This window comes from Lissotriton vulgaris, chromosome 9 (genome assembly GCF_964263255.1).
Source record: "Lissotriton vulgaris chromosome 9, aLisVul1.2, whole genome shotgun sequence".
Classification (NCBI taxonomy): Eukaryota; Metazoa; Chordata; class Amphibia; order Caudata; family Salamandridae; genus Lissotriton; species Lissotriton vulgaris.
Genome location: NC_141697.1, coordinates 1012922961 through 1012949690, shown reverse-complemented (window position 1 = coordinate 1012949690; position 26730 = coordinate 1012922961).

Below are 26730 nucleotides of genomic sequence, written 5' to 3'. Positions count from 1 at the left end.
ATCCAGTGGGCCACTGCCTTCATCCCCTGGGAAAAGGAGTTCCTGACCTCATCCGTAAAGTATTTAAAAGGAAAGAGGAGTTGGGTGTCATCCGCATATGACACAGGGATAAACCCATGGGACCTCATGATGTTCGCTAGGGGGGCCACATAGATATTAAAAAGAGTGGGGCTCAAACAAGAGCCCTGTGGCACCCCCTTCGAGATCCCCAACTCCTCTGACCGATAGGCACCCAAGGTGACTGTTTGGGTGCGATCTGTCAGGAAACTCCTCAACCACGCTAGAGCCCCACCTTTCAGGCCGATGTTAACAAGCCTGGTGGTCATGATGTCATATGATACGGTGTCAAACGCCGCAGACAGATCCAACAGAACCAGGATAACAGAATGACCTTTATCCTGGAACATGTGTAGATCGTCTGCGACTGACAGCAAGGTGGTCTCGGTGCTATGTCTCGGCCTGAAACCCGACTGGGATGGATCCAGTCTATTTGTCTCCTCAATGTATCTAGACAAATGCCTATTAACAAATTTCTCTATCACTTTACCCATAAAGGGAAGGAGAGAAATAGGTCTCAAGTTGGTAAGTTCCGTCCAAGGAACGGTGGTATTCTTTCTCAACGGTCTCACTAGTGCCCTTTTCCAATCCCTCGGAACCTCTCCTGTGCTTAGTGACAGGTTAATTAGCTGCTGGACTTCTGGGCCCAGGACTTCCGCCAGCATGAGCATAATGCGGGCAGGGATGATGTCCTGAGGGCTACCACTCTTAATCTCGGTCACTAGAGCAGTAACTTCCTCCAAGGAGATAGGGGGAAAGCTTCTTAGGCAGTTAGCTTGTGACTTCTGTTGTGTGTTGTTGTGGGAAACCCAAATAACATAGGTGAATGGGGACTCCCTGTGATACTTTAAGGTCTAGAGGAGGGAGTGACAGTCTATAACAAACAATGAGGGGAACCTCTATACTGACCTATATTTCTTTACATCTGAGCATTAAAGTCTCTACAAGGTTACAATTATGATGCTGCATAAGAACAAGAGATAATTCATTAAGACATGGAATGTATATTTGATTTCTTTCATTTATTTTATATCTTTTGCATAACAAATTATTTTTTTCTTCATTTTCTAGTGATCATTTTATCAAAGTTACAAAACAGTGACATGGTAACATATGTATATATAATTAAAAAATGCATGGTTGGATCATATCTAAACACAAACCCCTAAGCAATACACATAAAATAACTTTCACTCATACCTTCATTCATACAAATTCAAACTTTCATACCCATTATTCTAACACTACTGACAATAACACAAAACAGTGAAAAAAAGTGAACAACATGTATCGTGTCCTTCGATAGACTCCTCAGAATATGGCTAGACCCCGTTAACTTATTTCTTCCTTTTTGTTTTGAGGGTTAGCAGTTTTTAGTGCTCCTTTCCTTTCCTTCTCCAGATTTTGATTTCTGATTTAGACTGAGGGTGTCTGATGCGTACGGCCGTACGCATCAGACACCCTCAGTCTAAATCAGAAATCAAAATCTGGAGAAGGAAAGGAAAGGAGCACTAAAAACTGCTAACCCTCAAAACAAAAAGGAAGAAATAAAATCTGGAGAAGGAAAGGAAAGGAGCACTAAAAACTGCTAACCCTCAAAACAAAAAGGAAGAAATAAGTTAACGGGGTCTAGCCATATTCTGAGGAGTCTATCGAAGGACACGATACATGTTGTTCACTTTTTTTCACTGTTTTGTGTTATTGTCAGTAGTGTTAGAATAATGGGTATGAAAGTTTGAATTTGTATGAATGAAGGTATGAGTGAAAGTTATTTTATGTGTATTGCTTAGGGGTTTGTGTTTAGATATGATCCAACCATGCATTTTTTAATTATATATACATATGTTACCATGTCACTGTTTTGTAACTTTGATAAAATGATCACTAGAAAATGAAGAAAAAAATAATTTGTTATGCAAAAGATATAAAATAAATGAAAGAAATCAAATATACATTCCATGTCTTAATGAATTATCTCTTGTTCTTATGCAGCATCATAATTGTAACCTTGTAGAGACTTTAATGCTCAGATGTAAAGAAATATAGGTCAGTATAGAGGTTCCCCTCATCATCATTGGTTGTGGGAAACCCAACCATGCACCATTTAATTTCAGTTTTCACCAAGTTTCATCTCTTATTGGGCTGTCTCTGCTTCTGCTAGATTTCTTGCTTTTATATTTACCCTGACTTTAATATTATTATATTCTTGGGATAATGGGAAAACGCAAGGCAGGCGAGGTTGTTATAAATGAAATCCAGGCTAAAAAAACTAGGAAATCTGGGAAGGAAATATCTGGGACTGCTCAACCAAAACTTGCAATCCTGGCTGATATTGACCACCTTATTGAGGAAGTTGAACAACTTCTAAAAACCAGCGAGAATAAAGTGAAAGAGAGGAGTCATCGGCCAATAGTCGCAGCGAAAGCCTGTGAACATCCAGATTCAATCACCAGCGGTGTTTGCGGCTCACCCGAGCTTGTGGGAACTCTAAAGGAAACAACCCCTGATAGGATCAACTCAAGTGGATGAGGGTCGATTGTGAACTCTGAATGCCCCTAGTACCCCAAAATTGATATAGTTGCTAATGTTCCCTGTCACAATCGATTTGAACTGCTGCAGTTGGCTGATGAGGCCACATGGTTAGAGCCTACTGACGAAATCAGGGGGCTTCAAGCTGAGCCCAAAGATATAAACCAAGTTTTATTTACCAACATTGCATGTGTCACCTCTCAGGATTTGAACAGTCATCTTGGAAGGCTGGATAGTAAACTGGACCATCTTAAAAATGTATTTCCATTATTGTCAGACCAAGTTATCTTCTGGCCCCTGTTTGTGTGATTATTCTAAAGTCTGACAGAAGGGGGCTTCTAGAATGAATTATTATCAGTATTACTGTAAATTTGTATTTGACTAACTCCTTCCTTTTTAGGGTGGTGTTCTAGAGGTTCCCAGCTGTTTACAGAATAAATATCTAATCTAATACATTTGTGAGAAGCTCTAGAAGACTATCCAGAAGCTTTAAGGCAGTCTCTCTTCTTTTCTATCCAAATTCCCCTTCCCCTGGAAGAATACCTCTCAATTAATTATAGTTGAGGGTGTTCATTAGGGGGCTCTGTGAAAGCCTCTTTTGCTCCTGTGGTACCATTGGCACCAGGTTAGTGTTTGACAGATTGAAGTGCCAGACACCCTCCACCTGGGCAGAATGGCTAATAGATTGGATCTGAAGGGGTTAGCAGTAATGTTAGAGAACATGCAGAGTCAGCTTAACACTACCATAGAAGAAAACAAGATGTTGAGAGATAAGATAAAGAGATCACATCAAGAGTCACAACATCTACTTCAGAGAATAAATGAAATTTCAGCACGCCCCTCCACTGTTCCTAAAGAGGGAAAAAAGGAGACTGGGTAACCTTTGTATGTGCTGCAGAAATGCAATGCACTTTGTGAAAGAGTGTCCTAAGAGACCGAAGACTAACCAACTTTTAAAAGAAAAACCCCGTCGGTAAAAGGAGCTGCACTGATGAGGGTAAAAGACTAAACGTCAACTCCAAAACAGCGGCAAGTTGCAAACACTTTACAAACGGCAGCCCCACATCTTACAGTGTCCTTTACTGCAAGATACAACCAGAAGACTATAAAGAAGGTATCCATCATGATGGATTCCGGGGCTATGGGAAACTTCTGCAATATTTAATACGCCAAAGAAATGAAAATTGGATCTGTTAAAAAAAAGGGCCTGGAAGTAGTTTGAGCAGTCGATGGTACCAATCTTTCTCCGGGCCCCATCACTGAGGAAACAGAGTTGATACAGTTTACCAGATTAAACGGTCACTGTGAGGAGCTGAGATTCAATTTGATAGATGCGCCACAGTTCCAGTTGATCCTAGGACTGCCCTGGCTTATGGAACATAATCCGGCTATTGACTGGGAGAAGAGGACAATAAGTATGAACTCTAGATACTGTCAAGAGAACTGCTTTGGAAAGATCCATGAGACGTCCGGTCCGTCTCAACCTAACATGCTAGCCCAATGTTCACAGACAATCGATTCTCTGATCCCTACAGAGATTCCCAGAGAATATCAGAAATTTGCAGCAGTTTTAGATGAGGTAGAAGCATACAAACTCCTGCCTCATAGATCATATGACTGCAAGATCGATCTTGAACCTGGAGCAAACCTACCCTGTAGCTGGATATAAGCTCTCACTGAACCTGAGAACCAGTATCTAAAAGAATATTTGGATAAATATCTGGTCAATGGTTTTATCTGCCCATCTCAATCCCCCTTCTCCTCTCCTTTATTCTTCGTCCCAAAGAAATCTCCCGACTCTGAAAGTATGCAGTTTACAATTAAGCTCGACCCGACCACCTCATTGACAGGAGTCCTTGTGTACCGCCCCCCCGGCCTTCCAGGCCCTTTCGCTAGTGCTCTCCTGGACACTGTAACAACTCAGGCCCACACCATATCAAATTTCATGATAATAGGTGACCTGAACATCCATCTCGATGACCCTGCAGACCCGGTAGCTGCCGACCTGATCCTCGATCTGGCGGCACTTGACATCCGCCTCCTCAACTCCGGAGCCACTCACATCAAAGGTCACCTGCTGGACCCGGTGTTTACCAGCTCCCCCTCGATGCAAGCGAAGGAGGCCCTTCCCCTACCCTGGACGGACCACTTCTTAGTCTCCTTCCGACTACCAGGAACCTTCAGGAAACCTCAAAAACCGCCCACCTACATCAGGGACAGGACCTGGTCCAGACTCCCCACCGAAGAATGGGCTAGGAACCTCAAAATGACCACCCCTGCTTATGCTGAAGACCCGGCTGTCGCCGACAGTAAATTTAGAGAGTGGATCACCACATCCCTGGACTCAGTGCTCCCACTCAAAACTAGGGAGGACAAAAACGGTAAACCCGGCTCCGCCCCGTGGTATACCCCGGACCTCCGACTACTTCGCAAAAACTGCAAAAGAGCCGAACGGCTTTGGAGGAAAGACTGGCAGCACGCCAGCAAGGAAGCATACCATAACACAGTCAGACTCTACAAAGAGGCCATCAGACATGCCAAAGCTTCCCACTACGACACGCGGATAAAAGAATCCTCCAATTCAGCCAGGAAATCCTTCCTAATTGTAAAAGAGCTGCTAAAAGTACCTAACACTCCTTCCTCCATCACCCCCCAGGTGGACCGAAGTAATGAACTAGCCACCTATTTTAACGATAAAATTTCCCGCATCCTAGCTTCCCTCCCACCCCCCGGTCCCTCTAGCCACATGGACAACCGTTCATCCCCCAGCCAGACCGAAAGCAGTTTACGCCCCCTACTTGCGACTTTCCGACCAGTAACCTGCGTAGAGGTAGAACGAACCTTGGCTAAAATGAAAAGCGGATCACCTCTGGACCCGGCACCTATCAGATTCCTCAAAACCGTGGCCCCTGTCATCGTTCCCACGGTCATGGAGCTTATCAACAGCTCGCTTGCCCAGGGATCTGTCCCCGCCAGCTGGAAGAGCGCGGTGGTAAAGGCACTCCTTAAAAAGCCCCAGCTCGATCCAGCGGACATGTCAAACTACCGACCTATATCACTCCTCCCCGGAATCAGCAAGGTAGCTGAGAAATTGATCAACGGACAATTATCTCAGTTCTTCGAGGCAAACAACGTACTACGGCAATCCCAAACCGGATTTCGCCCGGGTCATGGCACAGACACCGCCCTTCTTGCCGTTATCGAGGAGACGAGGCGCATACTGGATTCAGGAGGGTCAGTGGCAGTGATCCTCCTGGATCTCAGCGCAGCCTTCGACACAGTCAACCACCGTGTCCTTCTCCATCGACTCGCGGCAGCAGGGCTTACCGGGACGGCACTCAGGTGGATTGAATCCTTCCTCACTGGGCGCACGTTCCAGGTATGGGACGACAATCACCACTTGGCCACCCTCCCTCTCACAAGCGGGGTCCCACAGGGATCTCTCCTGAGCCCGACGCTTTTTAATGCCTATATGGCCCCCCTTGAAGACGTGGTGACACCATTTGACATAAAAATGGTAAGCTACGCTGATGACACTCAACTGGTCGTCTCCCTATCACAACTAATCGACCACCCAAAAAACTTGACCAACTGCCTCACAGAAATCCACAGCTGGATGAGTGACTCATCATTAAAATTAAATGGGTAAAAGACGGAAGTGATGCTCCTGGGGAAACAATGGACGACCATCCCCCCAGCAATCTGGCCTGACGTGTTCGGGGAAACCCCCCCCGAAGCGCGAAATCAAGACCCTTGGAGTGTGGCTCGAACCAGAGCTCTCCATGAAGACGCAAGCAGCCAAAACATCGGGCACCTGTTTTGGGCTCATGCGCACGACCCGCAAGATTCTCCCCTTACTGCCACCCGCTTCTAGGAAACTACTTATCCAGGGATTAGTACTATCACGCCTAGACTATAGCAACATGGTCTACCTGGGAGTCCCTGAGGCCACCCTGACGAAACTGCAGCGGACACAGTACGCTGCAGCACGTCTGCTCACCAACCTTCCCTCCAGAGTGTCTGCCAGACCTGCCCTCAAGGCCCTGCACTGGCTTCCCGTGCGCCAAAGGGTGCAATTCAAAGCCATGTGCACGACACACAAGCTGATCAACGGATCTGGCCCTGCGATTCTTAGCAGCATGATCACCCCCTACAAAGCACCCAGATCCCTACGATCCAAGAATGAGCACCTGGCCTACATTCCCAGATTCAAAAGGACACGCACAGGGGGGCGACGTTTCTCCGTTCAAGCAGCCACTGGATGGAACGCCCTTCCACGTTCCCTCAGACTTGAACCCAACTACCTGCTATTTCGCAAAAAACTGAAGACACACCTATTCCCTAAATAAATGGCCCTCCTCTCCCCCTCACCCTCAATTGGATTACACTCTCTACAGCGCAGGGATGCCCTAGGGTCACCAGGCGCTTTACAAATCGCTATTAAATTAAATTAAATTAAAATCTGGAGAGCTTAGGCCTTGCATTGACTATAGTGGCTTGAACCTGGTAACAATCAAGAACAGATATCCTCTGCCCTTGATTTTGGTCCTTGAGGTTCCGTGACGATCGTAAGTGGTGTTTTCGACTCGTACGAATGTGGTTGAGTCTGGTATCTATGAACCGCAAATGACGAGTTTAGTGGGTGTACGCGTTTTCGCTGTGCTAGCCTAAACCGTTTGTTTGTTTCGTGGGTTTCTACATCCGAGCCCACGGGTTCCATCTTAGATGCGGCATCCATTTTGTCTCTTGCCCTCAAGTAGCCAGCTAACGGACGCTGTCCGCTTCGCGACCCTGGGATTCCCAAACTCTTGCGGAAGACACGTTTCCTTTGAAAGTGTCTTTATGATGAGGGGGATGGCACTGTAAGGCAGATGGCCCCGCTCGAGGCTCATCTTGCCGTGCCGGTCTATTGTCTTAGTTGTGCATTCATTAAGCACGTCCCCTTTGATGCCTGCAGCTCGTGTTTCCCGATACCACCCCTTTTACACCCTTTCCGATCTCCCCACTGTTTCTGTCTTCCTCTGCACCTGTTTCTGTCCCTTCCTCGATCTGTTTATTGTTGATTGGAATGTACTAATGGTGGGAAGATGGGTTTTTACAGTTGGGAACCACCAAAATTTCTGTACTTATGTTCCGGGCCTTGAATACATGAAAGTAACCCCTTATGGTTTTTACGATGGGAACCGAGTTGTAAACCTTTGTGTACCATGATGTTCAATGCATTAGAACTGTATAAAAAGGAGCGACCCACAGAGGCAAGTCGAATCAGACTCCTCGAACCTACACATGCTGTACTTCCTGTGACTTCTGTGTTCCCTGCAGTAATAAACCTCGAATCTTTGACGCCGAAGGAAGTGTCCCGTGTCTCTGTCATTTGTACGCCGGAACAGGTTACCCACGAAGGTTTTAGGTGTTATCCCTGGCACCGCTGGGTCTTAAGAAAACCCAGTCCTTCAGTTGGCGCCCAACGTAGGGCGGGATCAGTGGTACCGGTCCAAGCCCGACGATCGTGAGGAACTTCGTGTGAAATCTCCGAGGGAAGGTGCACCCTGCTTCATCGATCCTGTTGTCGAAACAAGTGGCCCGACGACTTTTCCCGGGAAGATCCCGGCCTCCTGACGGCTGCGACGGACTGCTGCCCTGACTGTAGACCTGTTTTGGAGCCTGGCGTAGACCTTGGTACAGCGAGACGATTGACGGGCCTTCCTGGTGACGCCATCGATCTTTGAGTTAAGTATTTGTGGGTCGCTTCCAGAGTCCTTAGTTGTGGGTGCTTAGTTGTTGCATGGTTCCATTGCATTTGTGGTTCTTAGTACTTGGTTCTTTGTTGTGATATTTGACGTCTGCAGTCGCCAAAAACCGAGGGTTTTTGCTCTTTGCAGGGACATTGTAATCCTATAACCCTTGAAGTTTGTGAAACTCGGTTAGTGTGCAAGATGCCTGGCCGTAGTACTTTGTTCAGTTGTTTTAGACGTTGTGGTGCGGATTCCCGACTGGAGGACTCGTGTCCGATACCTCCGGTTGGAACTCCAACTTATGAGCTATATAGCAAACACGGGTTAGGTCCGATTACCTTCAATGAGTGTTGGATTCGCTATACTAAAAAGGATGGTGTCCTTAGTTGGCCACCTCATGGTAGTTTTGAGACCCCGATTTTAGACAATCTAGAAGCCAAATTGTTTCAGAAAAAATCAAGGCCGGCCATGTTTGATTCCTTTCGGTTGTGGTGTAAAGAAGCCAAACAGAGAGAAATCAGACAGATTAAACGTAATAAGATAGAAGGAGTTGTTACCACGGTAAGAAATGCAGAGCAGTTTCAGCGAGATAAGGAGGAAAAGGAAAAGGAAGTTTTCGATAGATTGCAGCGTATGTCTGTAGACAAGTGTTACCCCGCTTTACCAACGGGTACGGATAAGAAGGAGGAATCAGTAGAGGACCCCTTGTTGTCCTATCTCTTGAAGTCGCCACCTCCGTACGCACAGGGTACTATGGCTCCTGTGGTTCCTCCTGCCCCTGTTCCTCCTGCTCCTGTTCCACAACCTGTCCCTCAACCCGTTCCTGCTCCTCTACCTGCTTCCATCCCTACTGCTCCTCCACTTGTACTTCCCCATACTCCTGCTCCCGCTGCTCCTGCTGTTCTGGTTACTCCTGCTGTCTCTTCTGCTTCTGATACTTCTCTTGTTACCCCGTTGTGTTACTCTTCTTCTCCATCTGTTCGACGTCGTACCCCTTCTGTTGCTGCTAACTTTTTCAATTCTCTTGGCCCTATTCTTGAGCCTGCTGGTTCGGACGGTCCTCAAAGACGTAGTCAGCTTCCCGGTAGTCGGGAACGTGACACACTGTATAATATGGCGATGAATTGGATGAAACACTCCCTTAGAAATCCTCCACGTGTGGTGTTAGATACGTTTTGTCAATTCAACATGCCGACACAAAGGTTTGTTTTTGAAGAAATGTGTAAGGCTCTACGTGACCAAATATTGGCTGATGCATCTGATGAGGTTTTGACTGCCTTGACTGATATTCAGCTTCAGTTTTCGAGCGGAATGTTGGTGGGCACCAATGTTCGACGTGCTGTCGAGCAGTTGTTGTCTTTTCGTCCTTCTATAATGCCTCGGGCATTGTTTGCAGAGGACATCGAAGGACCGCTTGCAGCGCCTGGTCAGTACCCCATGCGTGAAGTTCCACCAGTGTGGATGCCAGGTGATGCTACTCAAAATCCTGCAGTCTTGCCGCACTTTCAGAGGGTGTGGATACACCTCCCGTGGAAACGGTCAGAAGTTTTACAGGTGAAGCAATCTTTGCCTGACCCTCGCAAAAATCCTGCAGGGTATTATAAAGAATTATCGCAGCTTGTGGATGCTACGATAATGAATCTTGCTGATATCGATATGCTGTTTGGCAATGTCGTACCGCAACCAGTATGGGCAAAGATTCGTCAGGAAGATCATGCGGGAGAACTAGGCGGTGATTGGAATGCATTGCGGGCTGCTGACGCTTTGCAAGTCGGTGGGGCCAAGCCTGATCAATTAATTACGGCTTTGCCTCAGAGAATTATTGCTCTGATGAAAACACTTATGCCAGCCATGAAGGTAAATTGGGACAAACTGTCCGCTTGCAAGCAAAAGAAGGATGAGAGTGTCTCTGACTTCTTTACGAGATTTGATGAGGCATTCATTGATCATAGTGGTCAAGATATGGGTACTGAGGGAGGTCAGCGATTGTTTGTGGATAAGTTTGTCTCAAATTTGCTGCCTGACTTAAGCAACAAATTGCGTAATTCCGAAAGTGCGTGGGCTGTTTCCACTTCGGCTCAAATATTGGCCACAGCCCAATATTATGAGAATAGGGAGAAAGAGGAGAACGATCGTGCTGACAAGAAGACGAAAGAACTCAAAACTAAAGTGTTGTTGCAGCAGGCGTACCCTCCACGTTCGAATCAGAATGATTCGCAACAACGGAACAGATCACAATCTCAGTCGAATAGGTCACAATCACGAAATGATTCCTCTTCGCAGAGATCTTCGTTAGGGTACAATCAGTGTGCCTATTGTAGGGGAGAGGGTCATTTAAAATTCGATTGTCCAGTTTTGAATGAGCGTAATAGTGGTAATTCGTCTAGAGGAGGTCGTGGTGGTTCTCAGCAGACATCACGTGGTAGAGGTCGCGGTGCTCAAAACGATCGTTCCACTAATACTTCTGACTCTAATAATTGTTTCGATCAGCGCGGGTCGTCGCAAGGGCGATCTGCTCAGTACAATGTGGATGATTATTACGTCGATCAGGATGCTGACGACGGTAATTACTAAGACAGCCATAGACAAGAAGAGGGAGTAGTATCAGTTCGGGTTGATCAGAGAGGGCCTTACGTCGCAGTTGCCACCTCGGGCGTCGTTGAGCCTTTTCTGTTGGACACTGCTGCAGCGAAAAGTTCCATCATGCATTCGAAACTCCCTGGCGCACCTTTGTCTGGCTTAACAAATGTTTCCGTTGGATTCTATGGCTCCCCTGTTAGCAATCCGGTTTCGTGCCCTTTGCCTCTTACGATTGGGCCTCGTGAGCTGAAAGCTCCGTTGATTTTGACCACTGGTTGTGGTGAAAATCTTTTGGGCCTGGATTTGCTAAAACGTCTGTATGCGACTTTGTATTGTTCTCCTGCGGGAGTTAAGCTTACGTTAGGTGAGAGAGTTGTCTCTCCTATGTACTTATCCATCGATAAGCTTCCACCGGAATTGAGTTCTCTTCCTGCATCTTTGTGGGCAACAGGTCCCAATGACGTGGGCCTGCTTAACATCTCCCCCTATGTTGTTCACTTGAAATCTAACGTGCGACTGCCACGTATTCCCCAGTATCGTATCTCCCTTGATGGTGAGCGAGCGTTGTTAGCTATCATCTACGATTTGATTGAAAAAGATGTTATCGAGGAGACTCGAGGAAACGTGTGCAATAGCCCTGTACTGCCCATTTTGAAGCGCACGGATCCATCAAAACCACCTGTTTATCGTTTTGTTATCGATTTACGGGAGGTGAATAAAATTGTGATTCCTCAGTTCCCTGTGGTGCCTGACATCACGGCGCTACTGACTCTGATTCCAGCCTCTGCGTCTTGGTTCTCAGTGATCGATCTGAAGAATGCTTTCTTCAGCATTCCGATTGCTGAGGAAAGTAGAGACCTTTTCGGTTTCTCTCTTGGTGGCCGCAGCTTCCGGTTTAAACGTGCTCCTCAGGGCTACTGTGAGAGTCCATCGATATACAGTCAAGCCTTGAAGGGCCAACTTGATGCGTTTGTGTTGCCGGCTGGTGCGGCCTTGATCCAATACGTCGATGACTTATTGGTGGCTGCAGATACTCAGGACATTTGCAAACTTGCCACGGTATCGTTGTTGCAGCATCTCTGTGACTTACATCACAAGGTGTCACCTTCCAAACTACAATATTGTTGTCAAGAAGTAACCTATCTAGGTCACTTATTGTCAAAGGAGGGAAGAAGGTTGACCCCAGAGAGAATTGCAGCTATTGCAAAGAGATGTGCGTGCCTTTTTAGGTATCACGTCATACTGCAGGCAGTGGATTCCAAATTTTTCATTGCTAGTGAAACCATTGGTAGCTCTTACGTGCAAGGATGTTCCAACTCCTTTACCATGGACGGATGAATGTCAGAAAAGTTTTTCTGAACTGCGTGATGCGTTGTGTTCGGCTCCTGTGTTAGGGACTCCTGACTACAGTAAGCCGTTTACACTATACGTTCACGAGAGAGAAGGTTGTGCGTTGAGTGTTTTGACTCAACAATTCGGCAGTAAGCAACGTCCATGTGCATATTTTTCCTCGACCTTGGACCCGGTAGCTAGAGCATTGCCGAGTTGTTTGAGAGCAACAGCGGCAGCTGCGGTGTCCATCCGACAATCTGCAGGATTGGTCATGGACAATATGCTTACGGTGATGGTTCCGCATGCAGTTGACACTCTTTTGAATCGTACGACAACTCAGCACTTGACGAGCGCAAGGTTGTCTGGTTATGAGTTGACGCTTTTGGCAAGTCATATTCATATAAAAGGTTGCAACGTCCTGAACCCGTCGACTTTGTTGCCAATCAGTATGGAGTCAGATGAAGTAGCACCTCATGATTGCTACTTGCGAACGGAAGAGGAAACGAAAGGTCGTGTAGACCTGAAAAATACTCCATTAGAAGATCCCGATGGGACCTTGTATGTGGATGGTTCATGTTTTAAGTTGCCAAATGGCAATGTAACGACTGCGTATGCTGTGGTGACATTGAATACTGTTGTGGAGACTGCGAGATTGAATCAGAATTCTGCTCAGGCGGCAGAGCTAATTGCTTTGACTAGAGCGTGTGTGTTGTCGAAAGGGAAACGGGTGAATGTGTTTACCGACAGCCAATACGCATTTGGCGTGGCACATAGCTTTGGACGTTTGTGGAGAGAGAGAGGTTTTATGACATCGCATGGTACGAAGATCCAACACGGGCAGCTCGTGAATGATCTTTTGGATGCACTTACATTGCCCAAGCAGGTGGCGATTATTAAATGTAGTGCACACCGTAAGGTGACGGATGATGTTGGTCGTGGCAATGCGTTCGCTGATGAAACTGCTAAGGAGACTGCTCGGAATCTTAGTACCAGAATGTATGTGACAAGTTCGGTTAGGTGGCCTACAGAGACTAGTATGTGTGAGGATACCATCGAGAGCATGAAAATGATTCAGAACGAGGCCACGGAGTCTGAAAAGACGAAGTGGAAGGAGAGTACGGGAAAGTTGGATGCGAATGGTTGTTGGATTGATTTGTCAGAGAATAAGAGGTGGATGTTGCCAGATGCGTACGTACTAGCTGTTGTGACGATGGCACACGGCTTGGCACATATTAGCGCGAAAGGTATTTGTAAGTTGTTGTCCCCTGTATGGAAGAATGATGGTATCACGAAGTGTGCTGAGAGATTGCTTAAGAATTGTATGATATGTATGATGTACAATCCTGGAAAGGGAACCCCTACACCTCCTGGCCATTTTGCTCCCCCTTCATGTCCCTTTGAAGTGATTCAGCTAGACTTCATCCATATGGAGCGATGCAATAACCTGAAATACGTTTTAGTTGTGGTTTGCGCGTTCTCCCGATGGATCGAGGCCTACCCTCTCAAAGATAATACTGCTCTGTCCACTGCGAAAATCCTGCTGAAGGAATACTTTCCTCGGTATGGAATGCCACGAATTGTATGGTCTGATAACGGAAGTGAGTTTGTGGGGAGTGTGATGAAGAGTGTGTGTAAGGGCCTTGGAATTACCCAGAAATTCCACAGCGCCAATCATCCCCAGTCAGCAGGTTTGGTTGAAGGGTATAATGGTACCCTTAAATTGAAGCTGGCAAAGGTTCAGGCTACGACTGGTCTCTCGTGGCCTGACGCTTTACCTCTAGCCCTTCTGTCTACTAGGGCGACTGTACACTCCCGAGTAGGGCTTAGTCCCTACGAGATTGTGTTCGGCCGCCCTGCAAATGTTTGGGGGGGTCCCTAGACCGAGTGTGTTCTCTGATCTTGAGTACCCAATGTTGATCGATTATCTGCATGATCTGACTGCTAAACTGAGGTTAATTCACCAACAGGTCTTTGAAGCACTGCCGACGCAGACGGAGGGTCCAGGCCACCAGCTCCAGCCTGGAGATTGGGTGGTAACGCGGAATTTCGGACGCAAACGAAATCTTGAGCCACGCTTCACTGGACCCTACCAAGCTCTTCTCGCCACAAGGCTGCTGTTCGTTTGGAAGGTCGTAAACACTGGGTGCACGCCACTCATACTAAAAAGGTACCTATACCTTTACCGGCAGACTCGTGGGTGAGGAAGGGCATTGCTTCGTCTGAAACGGAAACTGCACAGACCTTCGTCCCTTTTAGCGATGCTCAGCCTGTTGGAGAACCCTCAGTGCAGCAGAACGACATTGTTGAACAATTGCCACCTAAAAACTCAAGATGTGAACAATTGACTGACCAGCAGAACTCTGTCCCACCATCGGATCAGTTGTTTGATGAACAGACACGTCCTGGGAGAAGCCGATACTTCCTGCGATCCAATACCAAGGACTAATAAAAAAGTTTTGCTTTCTCCCTTGACATCCACATTACCCCATTGACACCATTCAGTCTGAACACACTCGTATAATTTTGGTTTTTGTAAATATTGTGAGTTTGTTTCCATATATGTTTTTTGCTTCCACAGCTAGGAGATTTTGTGTATATTTGTAAATAAAATACCTTACATCCGGGGGGACCGTAGGGCCTCGCGTGTACTTCCTTCTGGTTAGTAGGTCTTGACACTAGGTCGAAGGCCGTCGGTTCCTGGGAACTCCTGGGGATTGACTACTGCTACACAGAACGAAGTGCGTCAAGAAACGTTGCGGACGGTTTTAGAAGATGCCGTTCTCTAAGCTGGTGGATTTGGAAAAAGCTCAGGCCCAAAGATTCAAGTTGCAGCAAATTACTCGCACAAAATGCTTCATGATTCAAGTGTTCCTTTTGTTCTTAACTGTTTCTTCGCTATTGGTGGGTGGGGTGTATTACCTGATATTGACGTTCTTGCCTTCTGCCTCACCTACCCCTTCTCCTGAACGTAAAACTACCTCCACTGTTTCTCCTCATTCCTTCCACATCTTACCCCAACACGAGCAGGTCAGACGTGCGGAATTTATGAATAATTCCTTTATTCAGCTCCTTAATCAACATCAGTTGGTGGTTAACACTACCAATTGTTGGGTGTGTGGGTTGATGCCACATACCACCGATAAGGGAATTCCGTACTTGGTCCTTCCTTATAGTTCCCAGGGTTCAGCTCGAGCATTCCAAACAATGTTTCGAAGTGCACTAGATTCCTACCCCAATCGAGAGCCACGTCCTCCGCACTTTGGTCCCGGTCCGTACCACAAGCCTTTGGCTATAGCGATCGCTGATTTAGTTAGGGATATCTATGAGCCGTCGCTCATCCCAGAGGAGGAGGTGCGAGCCTATAGGGATCTGAGTGAGGCTGAGTATAGTGCGCTCGTGGGTCAAAGACAGCTTAAAAGCTCATCTCCAATATGGATCGTACCCAACCTTGGTAATTTCTGTCTAAAAGGTCGTGGCCGAAGCCCGAGAGCTCATCTTGGAGAGTGTTCTTGCTCCGAGACGTATGTCTTACCGATGCTCTCTTCCCCTGTGTTTCTGACTGACAAGGGTACGTACTTTGTCTGTCATGATCGTGCGTATACGTGGTTTCCCTCTGACTTTGCGGGCACATGTTACATTGCAAATTTGTTGCCACCGACTTTTACAGTTGCCTCCGATTACCACAAGACTCGAATTGTGAGGGGCCTGATTAGCGAAGAGGACACTGCCGGTCAAGAGGCAGGAGACTTTTTCAAGGGTTTCTTTCCGTTTTGGGGACCTATGGTCAATAGTAGGAACCTGAGACAGTTGACCCGAGTGGTGGAATCGACAGCTAATATCACTGCCAGTGCCCTTGGTAACATTACAGCAGAACTTCAGGCGGATAGGCTTATGACGTTGCAAAACCGTATGGTTTTAGACGTTGTTTTAGCAGATCGAGGTGGAGTATGTAAGGTGATCCATTCGAGCTGCTGTATTTTCATTCCAGATAACGCTCCGACTGTCTATCAAGCCATCTCAAAGTTGCATAAGATCTCTGAGTCCATACACGTGGACGTAGGGGATTGGACGCTACTTGGGTGGTTTTGGGGCCTGATGTCGACTTGGGGTTGGAAAATTCTGATGATCGTCGGGGTTGTTGTAGCATTTCTTTTCATGTGTTGCCTTTGTGTACAGTGTGGTCCTGCCTTATGTGGCCTCTGCGCTACGACGTGTATAAGACAGCCGCCTGTTACCAAAGGAGCTCCGATGGATAGAATTATGTTGCAGCAACATCTAGATGGTCTGATGAATATCGAATATGATTCCGACTAGTGCTTGCCTACATGAGGGCAAAAGGAGCGTCTGAGGTTCCGTGACGATCGTAAGTGGTGTTTTCGACTCGTACGAATATGGTCGAGTCTGGTATCTATGAACCGCAAATGACGAGTTTAGTGGGTGTACGCGTTTTCGCTGTGCTAGCCTAAACCGTTCGTTTGTTTCGTGGGTTTCTACATCCGAGCCCACGGGTTCCATCTTAGATGCGGCATCCATTTTGTCTCTTGCCCTCAAGTAGCCAGCGAACGGACGCTGTCCGCTTCGCGACCCTGGGATTCCCAAACTCTTGCGGAAGACACGTTTCCTTTGAAAGTGTTTTTATGATGAGGGGGATGGCACTGTAAGGCAGATGGCCCCGCTCGAGGCTCATCTTGCCGTGCCGGTCTATTGTCTTAGTTGTGCATTCATTAAGCACGTCCCCTTTGATGCCTGCAGCTCGTGTTTCCCGATACCACCCCTTTTACACCCTTTCCGATCTCCCCACTGTTTCTGTCTTTCTCTGCACCTGTTTCTGTCCCTTCCTCGATCTGTTTATTGTTGATTGGAATTTACTAATGGTGGGAAGATGGGTTTTTACAGTTGGGAACCACCAAACATTTCTGTACTTATGTTCCGGGCCTTGAATACATGAAAGTAACCCCTTATGGTTTTTACGATGGGAACCGAGTTGTAAACCTTTGTGTACCATGATGTTCAATGCATTAGAACTGTATAAAAAGGAGCGACCCACAGAGGCAAGTCTAATCAGACTCCTCGAACCTACACATGCTGTACTTCCTGTGACTTCTGTGTTCCCTGCAGTAATAAACCTTGAATCTTTGACGCCGAAGGAAGTGTCCCGTGTCTCTGTCATTTGTACGCCGGAACAGGTTACCCACAAAGGTTTTACGTGTTATCCCTGGCACCGCTGGGTCTTAAGAAAACCCAGTCCTTCATCCTGATGGACCAAGTTAAGGGGCCCAAAATCTACACCAAGTTAGATCTCCGGAGTGCCTTCCACTTAATAAAAGTAGCAGAAGGCGATGAGTGGAAGACGGCCTTTTGCACTCGTTTTGGACTCTTAGAGTACCAGGTCATGCCCTATGGCCTGTACAATGCCCTGGCAGCTTTTCAGCATTTTGTAAATGACATATTGAGAGAATGTTTAGACTGGGTCGCAGTTGTCTACATAGACAACATCTTGATTTTTTCTGAAAATGATGAAGAACATGTGATGCATGTCAAGGCCACCCTAAAAAGATTTCAGGAACATCAACTATATGTAAAATTGGGCAAATGAGCCTTCCATATCCAAGAAGTGGAATTCTTAGGATTCATTATATCCTCAAAAGGGGTTTCCATGGACTCAGGTTGAGGTCATTTGAGAATGGCCATCCTCAAAATCTGTAAAAGAGGTACAAAGTTTCATCGGGTTTGCCAACTTTTACTGACGTTTCATCCAAGGATTCTACCAAAAGGTGGTTCCAATAACCCGATTACTGAAGAAAGGATCTTCTTTTTCTTGAACCATAGAGGCAGAGGAAGCCTTCAAATGTTTCAAAGAAGCCTTCACCTCTGCTCCAGTTTTACAACAGCCAAATCCAGAAGAACCTTTCTTTGTCGAAGCTGATGCCTCAGACCTTTCCACTGGAGGGATCCTATCTCAACGTCATAGAACTACTGGCCAGCTGCATCCTGTGTCCTTCCACTCAAGGAAGCTCACTTCCCTTGAGATTAATTATTCCATCATAGATGAGGAGTTGCTGGCAGTGAAAGATGCCTTTCAAGAGTGGAGACACTATATGCTCGGAGCAAACATGTGGTCACATCATTCATTGACCACAAGAACTTACAGTACTTGAAATCTGCTTAGACTCTACCTCCTAGACAACTAAGGTGGTCTTTATATTTTGTGGCTTTCAACTTTGTGATCACCTACCGCCCAGGATCTTCTAATGGAAAAGCAGATGCCCTTTCGAGAATTGCCTCAGAAAATAATCCAAAAGCACAGGACGTTTGTCAAATAATTCCAGAAGAAAGGATAATTGGAGCTACAGATTAGTCAAGATTCAAATTTGGAGTATAGAATTCTTTATCTTCTACAGAAAAAAAAGAGTGGGTAAAGGAAGGTCCAGAGAAAGAAATCAAGAACTATCTTCCATACTTCAGAGGAGCCTTGTATCTACCAACTACAAAACTGCAGGAACTTGCCCTACAAGCTCTTCACAATGATCCTTTAGCAGGACACAAAGGAACTAGGAAAACTCTGGAGTTGATCAAAAGACATTTCTGGTAGCCAAGCATGGACAGTCAGATAAGACAATACGTTCAAACTTGTGAGGAATGTGTCAAAAGAAAGGTTAGCTGACAAGCTCCTCCTTCCGCTCCATGTCCTTGGCACACGGCATCTGTAGATTTAGTAGTGGCCCTTCCATCTAGCAAGGGCTACAACACCATTTTAGTGTTTGTGGACACATTCTAAAATGAGCCACTTTATCCATTTAAAGGCAGTGCCCAGAGCCCAAGAACTAGCACAACTATGTATGCAACACATTGTTAGACTTCCCTGGGTGTCCATGGTTGTAATCTCAGATAGGGGAGCCGAGTTCATATCCCGGTTCTGGAGAGCTTTCACAAAGAGATTAGTAATTGACTCTCGGTACTCTACTAGCTAATAACCCTCAAACTGAAAGAGTCAATCAAGAGCTGGAACAATATTTACGTTTATATTTGCAAGATCAAGAGGGTGCGTGGCCAGAACTAATTTGGACTGCAGAATTCGCTTACAATAATGGCATAAATTCCTCCACAGGCTTTTCCTCTTTCTTTCTGAACTATGGTAAGAATCGGGGTGTGTTTGTTGGCAAGTAAGATGATTCTGTGCCTGCCGTGAATGATTTTAGTGAGAGAATACAGAGTGCCTATCTTAGGGCAGGAGAAAATGTATCTAAGGCGAAACTTTCATACAAAAGACAGGCTGATAAAAAGAGAAGAGAAAACCCACAATACTTAAGAGGGGACAAGGTATGGTTATCCACGCGATACTTACACCCCAAAGGAAATAGAACATTCCAGCCACACTTCTTCAGACCTTTTGAGGTCATCAGGATGGTAAACCCAGTTACAGTTAAATTAAAAATGCCACAGACTGTTAAGATTCACCCAGTATTTCATGTTTCCTTGATTAAGAAAAACCCTCCAAAATTGAGACAGAGACCCAAACCCTCACCACATTTTATGGGTTCAGAGACTGAATTTTAAGTAAATCGGATCCTGGACTTTAAAAAAGTCAGAGGTCGTTTGTGGGACCTAATTGATTGGAAAGGTTTTGGCCCAGAGGAAAGATCCTGGGAAACCAGTCAAAATGTGCATGCATCAAGACTGATAAAAGAATTTCATAACACCTTTCCCTACAAACCTTGCCTGTGTGAGAGGCCTTTAGAAGGGGGGTACTGTCAGGAATGCATATGCAACATTAAGTTCCAAGAGAAGGGGTAACAGGAGAAGATCTAGAAGTCATAAAGACGCCCAATAGAGAATCCAAATAAATTTTGCTTGCTTCCTTCTATGTACCCTATTGCAGAAACTAAGCACCGGCGGCTTCATGGAAATCCAACATGGCCGTCTCCATGTTCAGAAGGGTAAGGGCTCTATGCCTTCAACTGTATCCTTGAAGCCTTAAGTTACGAGTGCGGATGTGCGACGCTCACGAAGTGCACTTCAACTGTGACTTTTCCTGAGAGAGCAGTGTCTCTCCTTCGCGTCTCAGAGAGTTTGTTTTGAAGGTTTCCCTGCCTACTAAAAGGCTGGTGTGCACACCCAGGAGTCTGTTGTATTTTTACTTTCTGAATCGAAGTCACGCTTTTTCAGAGTAGACAACTGAACGTTCAGAAGTACATGTAAGACTATTGAGAACAATACAAAGAATAAGAAAATACAGATTAAGAGTGTAGAGAATTTCTAAGACCCTTAATTATTCTCTGTTGGGCCAAGAGTCAAGTAAGGGAGCAGAACTCTCTATCGTCGCTTCCTCCCTTACAATATTTCAGAAAGTTTTTTTAATTCTACAAAAGAGGATTAACGCATACAATACTTGTTACTTAAAAAATACTTTTTTATTTCTGAATAGGCGCAAGAGAACATATTACATTAATCATAAGAGAGTGGTTAGTCCTTGAAGTGAAATAGGTATTACAACTGCTATTGAACATCTCCATGTTGTTTTCTAGAATGAATTATTATTAGTATTACTGTTAATTTTTATTTGCCTAACTCTTTCCCTTTTTGGGTGGTGGTCTAGAGGTTCCCAGCTGTTTACATAAGAAATATCTAATCTAATACATTTGTGAGGAGCTCCTGAAGACTATCCAGAAGCTTCAAGGCAGTCTCTCTTCTTTTCTATCCCAATTCCACTTCCCCCGGATGAATACCTCCCAATTAGAATTAATTAATTATAGTTGAGGGTCTTCATTAGGGGGCTCTCGGAAAGTCTCTTCTGCTCCTGTGGAACCATTGGCACCATGTAAGTGTTTGACAACAGTACAAGTACCTCCTGGAAGGCCTTTCATGTCCCTGAGACCTCCACAAGAGAACAAGGGACAAAACCAAAAAGCCTTTGGAGAGCGCACTTCAGGGTGCCACACAGCTGCAGATAGTCAGCCAGGCCAGAAGCTATTCAGGAAGGGTGCACTGTCCCATCCAATGGCAGTAATTCTCCTTGTGCACAACTGATTCCTCTGGCAGTGTGCCCCACACATTTCCGGGATCTCCAGTCCCTCGTCCCCAAAAGTGTATCTCTACCTTTCTGAAGTATGGAACCAGTAGTTATGTGAAGTTCGGGCTGGGTCAGAAGGATTCACTTTGAACCACAGATGTTTCCCCTGAATTTCAGTCCTGTCTGCCATAGGGCCATGGAATGCAGCTCTTAATCTTTAATGGGGCAAAGAGAGCCTGTGTCAAAACCTCTCCCTCCAATCTATCCAGCCAGACCCTCACATGGCAGGGGTCTGTCATTCCAGGCGCATGCCCAATATTTATAGCTGTTTATGGAGATTGCACAGATGTGTTACCCCACCCTCCAGTGTGGACTGGAGCCATACTAAAAGGCAAACAAAAGGTTTAAGAGCAGAGAAAGGCCCACTTTCTAGAAGTGGCATTTCTAAGCTATTAATGACAATGCCCTATTTACCACAGGAGAGGGTTTGTCATAGTGAATCCAATGATAGGAAACATTATGAGGCTCCTCCACTGTAAGCCACTATTGCAGCTTGAAGGAACTTCAACAGTTCCCCCGTGTTAACCTACGAGAAGAGCAAACATCCTAGGTAGTGAAAACACCCATGGGTGTTCTTCATCACTGGGCAGGGATTGTACATGTGTTCCTGCCTTGCCTTTCACCTACTACTTTCCTTAAAACATACCCTAGGGGTGCCCTTGTGGTAGTGAAAGGTCCCCTCAGGATTGGCCAGTGTTTTAGGAAAGCCATCCTGAGCATAAGTGCAATTGTGCACACCCAGACCTGCAATGGCAAGCTTGGGACCTGTTTAAAAACAAAAGGTAAGCACCACATCCTAACATGTGTAGGAAGGGTGCACACACTTTCACACTGCATTTGCAATGGGAAAGTTCCCAGATCCCTAAGGCCACTAAAAGAGAATCAGAAAAACCCTGGTGTGCCCCATGGGAAGAGAAGGCCTCCTAGGTAGGGAAAACCCACATGGGGGTTCTTCACTACCTGGCCAGGGAACACCTGCCCAGGTAGTGGGCAGGTGTTTGCCATGCCATGCCTTTTGCCGACCACTTGCTCCTCCACTCAAGGCTTACCCTAGGAGTGCTCTAGTGGTAGTGGAAGGCCCACTCAGAGTTGACTAATGAGTTAGAAATGCCAAACTGAGCACAGGCGCAACTACACACCCACATGCCTGCAATGGCAGGCTTGATAGATGTTTTAAAGGCTTTTCTGGTGGGTGACACAATCAGTCCAGCACCCCATCATTAGCCAGTGCAGTACCAGTGGTGTACCATTTCACCGGGTACTCACAGGTACAACACCTGAACCAATCAAGTAAGCACTGCTTCCTCGCATAGGCAGGAAGGGCACTCGCTCTTTCTAGTTGCGTTAAAGTGAGAATGCACCCAAGAATGGTTATGTCCACAGGGGGACAAAAGCAAAAAGAACAAATGATGTATGGAGTGTTGGTGTGTTAGATGTATATCTATCAGTCTAATGTTTTCATCATGGTTAAACCCCTATACAAGTTGTTTGTATTCCCAGCCTTCTGTATGAGAATACCTTGTGCCCAATTTATTTATTTATTCATTTGAAGTTTTATATAGTGCTGGCTCCACCCAGGGGTATTAGAGCGCTTAACATTATTACGATGATATTCAGAAGATTACAGAACAATTGTATCAAACGTAGCAATCAAGCATGGTATGTAAAAATATCATAATGAGTGCTATAGAGTCTTTGGAGAGAGAGAGAAAGATATACCATGAAAGGATGTTGTACCAAATTATACTACTGTAAACATATAATAGGTTAATTTGAGAGACTCAAGCTGGCAGGTAGGATGCATGAGTAAGGTGGGATGTGGGTTGTTGGATTGAGGAGAGGATGGAGGCAAGGGGTATAAGGCAGTGGGAAGGGTGTGTATGGTGAGGGGAGAGTGTATTGGGGAGAAGGGCAAGTGTAGCAAGTGCAGTGAGAGAGGGATTAAGAACCCCAGTATTTGTTGAGCAGGTGCATTTTAACGTCTTTTTTAAAATTGAGATAGGAGGGGTTTTCTCGTAGATTTTTAGGCAGGGCATTCCAGATGCTGGGGGCCTTTCCAGAGAAGGATTGGGATTGTGAGGCTTGTTTTTTCAGAAGAGGGGGGATGAGGAGAAGAGAGTTGGTGCTTCTCAGTGGGCGGGCACAACACGCTCTGTTGAGTTTGTTTGAGAGGTAAGGCGGGGTCTTTTGGTAGAGGGTTTTGTGTGTAACGCAGGCTATTTTATAGGAGGATCGGCCTTCAATAGGAATCCATTCAATGGCCTTGAGGACAGGTGAGATGAGGTTGAAGCATTAACAGTCCGTTGTGAGCCTAGCCGCTAGGTTGAGAACAGATTTGAGGGAGGCAAGATGAATTTTGGGAGTTCCGGAGACTAAAGCATTTCCGTAGTCAATTTTCGAGAGGACTAAAGATTGGACAGTGTGAAAAGTGCTCCGTTTGCCGAATTTTTATATGGGAAGTTAGCGTTAGCTTATTGTTGATGGTGATGCCAAGAGATTTAACTGATTCAGCGAAAGGGAGAGAGCAGTTTAAGGCATTAAGGTCAGTGACCCAAGTGGGGAGAGGATTGTTTTTAGGAGCGAAAAGAATGATTTCAGTTTTGCTAGGATTGAGTTTGAGGTGATAGGAGTAGAACCAGGCTTGGATCTTGGTGAGGGTAGTGTTGAGGTGTAAGATATCGGAGTGGGATTTAATTTTATACTACAGTTGGGTGACATCAGCATTCAGGCGGTAATTAATTCTGGCTTGTTTGATTATGAGGGTAGGGGCTTCCATAAAGAGGTTGAAGAGAGCGGGAGAGATGATAGATCCTTGAGGAACAGCGAGGGAGACAGGTGTGGGGCAAGAGAGGTGGTTTTGAAATTTAATTTGTTGGGTTCTGTGTTGGAAGTCGGAGGTGAACAAGTTAAGGACAGTGCCATTTAGGCCGAAGCGATCTTGGAGTGCATTACGTAAGGTTGAGTGGTTAACTGTATCAAATGCAGCAGTTAGATCGAGAAAAATTAGTAGGCAGGACTCCCCCATATCCAGGGTGAGGTGGATATCATCTATTATACTAAACAATGCAGTTTCTGTGCTGCAGCCTTTGTGGAAACCGGATTGTAGAGGGTTGAGTAGGTTGAAAGAGTCCATGTGTTTATCTAATTGAAGAAGGGCAGATTTTTAAGGGCTTTGGAGAGAAGGGGGAGGTTGGAGATGGGGCGGAGGTTATTAGGGTCATTGGGATTGGCTTTGGGGTTCTTAGGGATGGGTGTGATTAGTTCAAGTTGGAGGGAAACAGGGACACACCCGTAGAAAGGGAAGAATTGATGATATTGGTCCAGTAAAGGACGATAATATGCTTTAGATCATGGACGAGGGAAGAAGGCAGTGGCTGTGGTTTTAATTTGGATAAGATGTTAAGATAAGATGTTAAAGAAGAGGGGTGGATTTCCAACGTTTGGGACACAGGATTGAAATTATGCCAGGAGGCTTTGTTTTTAAGTAGAGGTTTAGTGGGGCAGGATTCAGGCAGGCTAGATGAGGGGAGGTAAAATGTCGGAGTGGGGGGGAGATAGGGGGGAGTGTGGTGTTAGGGTTGCATCAGGAGGACATTGGGGGGTGGGGGAGGCTGAGTTATCTGGAAGGAGTGATCAATTTTTGCAATTTTTTCACTGAAAAAGCTTGCAATTTCTTCACATTTGTTAGTGGAGGCCAACAAGTTGAGGGGGGCCGTGGAGGTTTGGTTTCTAACAATGTTGAACAGTTCACTGGGTCGGTTCTTTGCCCGGGTGAGTTTCACGCGGAAGAAAGATGCCTTTTCAGAGAAAATGTGTTTTTTGTAGGTAGATCTAGCGGTTCTAAGAAAGGTTAGATGGGAGGGAGAAGGATGATGTCTCCATGTTCTTTCTGCGAGTCTAAGTGAGCGTCTTTTATTGTTGAGATCAGAGGTAAACCGTGATTTGGATGGGATATTTTTTTGTGTTTTAGTTTTGAGAGGGGCAAGTTGGTCTAAAACCTCAGAGACAGTTTTATTATAGAGCTCTGTGAGTTTGTTTGCATTGAGAGAGGGTGGGGTTAGATGAAGTTGGGATTGGAGTTTGGACTCAAGTGCACCCAGAGGGATTTGCTTACGATTTCTAGCTGTAATCGTGGTTTTGTTGTTTCTAGCAGGGGTGGGCGGGGTTGATAAGGAAATCTTGAACAATATAAGGTGATGGTCAGACCAATCAATGGGGATGATATTGGATAGGGATGCTAAGCCCTCATTAGCAATGATAGCGTCGAGAGTAGCACTTTTGGAGTTGGTTGGGAAGTGGCAGAGTTGTTTGAGGTCGCTAATCTCAATAAGATTAGTGAGACGGTTGATTGTGGCATCCTCAGGTTCGTTCCAGTGAAGGTGAAAATCTCCAAGAAAGACATTTTAGGAGTTAGAAAGTAGTGATTGTGTAAGAAGGTCTGATAGTTCTTCAGCGAAGGACAGAGGTACGCCAGGTGGGTGATAGATATTGTGTAGTTGTATTGGTGTAGATGGCTTCAAATTAAGTTCGGCTCCAAGGTATTCAAAGGTTGTGTAGTCCATGATCTTGGTTAGGGAGAGTTGGAGTTCTTTTTAAAAAATAATTGCTAGACCACCTCCTATTCGCTCAGATCTGTCTTTCCAGATAATGGAGTAACCAGGGGGAGAGTAGGTCGAGGATGGGTGTTGAGTGGTCTTTGAGCCAAGTTTCTGTGAGGAAGGCGATCTCAATATTTTCACAAAAGATGGTTTTGGATATTTTGGTCGCATGTCGAACAGCTGAGTGGCAGTTCACGAGCATGCAGGTCAGGGGTTTGGGGTTAGAATTGGGTCGAGGGCATCAGAGGATGGCGGTGAGTTGGGGGGCTTTTGGGGATTCAGGAGAGGAGTGGATTCTTCTGATCCCCATGATAACAGGGATGTTGGATTGAGGAAAGAAAGAATCCTTGAGGGGGGGTTTATTAGGGTAGGAGTCGCAAATGTCAGCTAGGTTGGAGGCGGAGTAGTCATTCAGGGTGCAAAGAGGTCTGTGTGTACGGTTGAGAAGAGGGGTGGATTTCCAACGTTTGGGATACGGGTATTTGCTAAGGCCAGAGTATAGAGAGGTCCGTGTGGGAGTTCTAGGTTTGGGGGATTTGAGGTTTTTGAATTCTTCCCTAAGTTGGGCACATTCAGTAATCAAGGTAGAGGAGATATTGCGTTCAATATTGCAAAGTGTCTGAGTTTAAAAAAGAGAGGTGGAATGAGGTAGGGGCCGGGGAAGGGGAGGAAGTATGGTCAGAGTTGGCTGGGATGGTTGATTTGGGGTCAGGATGGTGCGAGAGGTCATGAGGGAATGATGATGTGGCAGGAGGAGGGAAAGGGGAGTGGTGAGAGTTGGCTGGGGAGGCAGATTGGAGTTCAGAGAGGGCGAAAGGCGAGGGGCAGT